Here is a 3870-nt window from a genome sequence, read left to right on the forward strand (position 1 = left end):
GTGAGGGGGGTGACTTATTATTCTGGGTGGGGGAAGGGGGAAGTCCCCTGAGACTTCTTGAACCTTAATTTCCAGAGAGGAGTTTCTGGAGTGATTATTTTAATTTAATTTTATTATATTTTAAAATTTTGCTATAGGCGATGTGTGCTCACCAGACAGAAAGGGAGGAAGCAAGAGAGAGAAAGCGAGAAAGCAAGAAAGCATCCCCCTGGGGGGATAACTATGCTGCAATCCCTTCTAGGTCATTCTCCTCTTGAGATCTTGGGCATGCATGCACATGTACCTGGCATGTTTTTCGAGCTGCTGGGTTCAGGATTCGAACTGCAGAGTTGACCATGTGGGATCCAGCTGCCTTAACCACCATGCCACCTGGCTGGTCTTAGAGTGAGCCTAATGTACACCCAAGCTTCAGTACCACTGTCGTAAGCGCTTCTCAGAGACTGCCTTGAAGTTCTGTGTTTGGAGAAAGGGATGTAGGTTGTAAAGACAGGAGAAAATAAATCACCCTCGGAATCTTAAATCCCCTTAAGACACTCATATGATCCGGCATACATGTTCGGGGGCCCCGCTCAGTAACATGGACATGTAATGGTGCACATTCACATTTACTGGACGATTACAGTAATGGAAGACACGATGAGGAATGCATTTGCAAAGTACGGCTTCGTTCTTCAACTTATGCAAGAAGGAGTATCCACACAAATTCATCTGAGTAAGTCAAACGCTAAGGATCCGTAACTTGGCGGGACACTTATCAATATATTGGGTTGTCAGAAAAGTCATGGCGTATTCTTTCTACTTCTCCGACAACCACCTATTAGCATCTCCATTTCACAGATGAAGAGGCGGCGCGGAGTGGGGCAGGGCTTGCCCACAGCGGCAAGTTTGGAGCCAGAAGTTCACACAGCTCTCCTGACTGTGCATCCCCAGCCCCTCAGGCCATTGTGACCTCTAGCATTCTTCTGCAGGGTGAAATTCAGAATTGCTCCAGGACGTGTTGGGCCACAGCTATGTCAAACATCCAGTTTAGAAGACAATCTACTTTAAGTCCAGGGAGATAAAATTGAGATTGAAGATCTGTCCTATCCTGAGTTGGAAACCAAAAAAAGGCTAGCAAGGCTTCAGGCAAGACCAGGCGTGGAGGTAGGGCGTGTGAGGGGGCCTGTCCAATCTGGACGGTTATCACTCTGAGTTACTTAAATATCTTTCATAGTTTCCTTTGTACTGCAGATATCATCCTCACTGTAATGGAAAAGGAACACGGGTCTTTCAAGAGAACGGATTTGCCTGAATAGACAGAATCTCTGATAGTCCTACTCACTATGAACTCTGAGATGCCCTGGCAGGCTGCAGGTGCTGACGGCCAAGCAGTAGTGCCCCATGACAGGTGGGGCACTACCCGGCCCCGCACTGTGCTAAGCCCTTCGCACACCTCTGCCCTCTGACGTGTCCTGCTTCATCCAGGCCTGTAATAACCCTAAGGAACAGGTGCCAGAATTCATGTCACGGTACTGCTGAGGCACAGAAAGCACCGCAGAAGGGAGTAACTCGCCTAGCTCACCGGGAGTTCCTGGCGAGCCCAGGAAAGGAATTCAGAAGCTGTCCTGGGTCCTGGTCGCTCCCTTTAGCCCACCTTATCCTCTCCTAGGGTGACCGCTCCCTTCCCCCACTTAGAGCTCCTGGATCCCTAGGCTGGGTGATGGAGAGTCCCCAGGTGAGGGTGACACTTCCGTTTGGGAAGCATCCTTTGAGAACTGTGTCCTAGAAAGAGCTGACTTTATTACTGCTGACCACCAAAGAATGACATGTGTTTTCCATGGTTTTTAATAATAATTTGATTGGGAACCAGCAGTTAGCGTAATGGCTATGTCGCTGGACTCCCATGTAGTCGACCGCAGTTCGTGTCCCGGACCCGGTGGCTTAAAACTCACGCCGGGTGCATGTGCGTGTGTGCCCAAGATCCCGAGAGCAGAATGGAGGGGAAGGGATTGCAGTGTGACCATCCCCCCTGGGGGGTGATTTCTCGCTTTCTGTCTCTATGTCTCTCTCTATCTGTCTGGCAAGCGCACGCGCCCTACAGTGAAAATCTCTCCAAAAAAAGAAAAAAAGAAAAAAAGAAAAAAGAAATTAAAAAAAAATTTGATTTAACTTTTTATTTATTTATTTATTTTTATTTGATGGGAAAGGGGAGGGGCGAGTCAGAAAGCAAGCTGTCAGGTCCAGGATTCAAACCGCTATTAGCCATGTGGGAGCCTAGCACCCTTTAACCACCACGCCACTTGCCAGCCCCCCATGTTCTAAAAATTCCTCCAGAGGGGACCAGCAGATGGCATAATGGTTACGTCTCTGGACTCCCACGAAGTCGATAGTGGTTCAAACCCCAGACCCAGCGGCTTAAAACTCATGCTGGGCATGTGCATCCCCAAGATCCCATGAGGAGAACGGAGAAGGGATTATGGCGTGGCCATCTCCCCCTCTAGGGGGTGATTTCTCACTTTCCTAAAGGACGCACCAAATAGCAAAATCTCTCTTAAAAAAAGAAAAAAAAAAAAAGAAAGAAAAGAAATTCCTCCAGAAAATGAAGGAGAAAAGATTGAGGGTGGCCATTCCCCCTGGGGGTGATTTCTCACTTTCACTATCTCTCTGTCTCTCTCCAACAAGCATACTGCCCCCTATGGCAAAAACCTTAAATAAAAAATTCATCCTGGGACGGCCAATGGCTGGATGGTCAAGGTGGCTGGACCTCACAGAGCTGACCAGACTGTTCTAAACTCTCCTCCACTCGCAGGAATTCCCAAATCCTGGAAGACAGAGAAGGGATTGCACCGTGGTCATCTCCCCTGGGGGGTAGGTTTCTCTCTCGCTCTCTTTAGCAAATTAATTAACTAACTAACTAACTCCCAGAACCATTAGCAAAACCCCTGCCCCCACAGCGGCACAGGCAGGCAGGGCCCTGCTTCCCAGGGCTGGAAGCCGTCCAGGAAGGCTTGGCTGGGGTCAGGCTCTGGTCAGGTCCGGGTCTACCTAAACATTCTGGGGGTTCTGGCTGCTGGCTGGCTGGAGGATGCTGTATGAAGACCCTGTTGGGGGTACCTTTCTGTATCTCTCTAGAAATAAACAAACTTTAAAAAAGTAATTCCTGGGACCAGCAGTTAGCATAATGGCTCTGTCGCTGGACTCCCATGTAGTCGACCGAGGTTCAAGTGCCAGGCCTGGTGGCTTAAATTCACGCAGGGTGTGTGTGCGTGCGTGCCCAAGATCCCGAGAGGAGAATGGAGAAGGGATTTTGGCGTGGCCATCCCCCCTGGGGGGTGATTTCTTGCTTTCTGTCTCTCTGTCTCTCTGTCTGGCAAGTGCACTCGCCCTATAGCAAAAACCTCTCCAAAAAAAAAAAAAGTTCATTCCTGAGATTTCAAAGTCTCCCCATGGGACTTTTTCTAAGTCACACGATGCCACTGTGACCAGAGGCTGCAGCGTGGGGGTGGGGGGTGGTGGTGTGGGGGTGAGGGGTCTTCTAAGTGTGTCCTTGTGGTCGGCCACCCTGTTGTGCCCACACCGGGCCTCAGGGACCACCGTTCCAGGGCCAGGCTCCCAGAATCCGGTCTCCACGCTGTCCGAGGATATTGGGGCAGCCCTTTGCCAAGTCGGCTCAGCAAAGCCCCAGGGTGGTCGGTCCCCAGGTTTATTCACATTTTCTCGACGTCCCTCTGTCCAGCGTGGAACCATGGCGACCTTACTTCTAAGGCTCAGGAGAACCGAAAGTGCCAGAGCTCCCCGCCAAGGGCAAGGTCTTTGAGACCGGGAGAGGGGCGGCGGCTCCACCTCGAGGTCCGCGGTCCGGGGGCGCCCGCGGCAGGGAGCTGGGAGTGG

The sequence above is a fragment of the Tupaia chinensis genome, unplaced genomic scaffold (genome assembly GCF_000334495.1).
Source record: "Tupaia chinensis unplaced genomic scaffold, TupChi_1.0 Scaffold000468_1, whole genome shotgun sequence".
NCBI classification, from domain to species: Eukaryota; Metazoa; Chordata; class Mammalia; order Scandentia; family Tupaiidae; genus Tupaia; species Tupaia belangeri.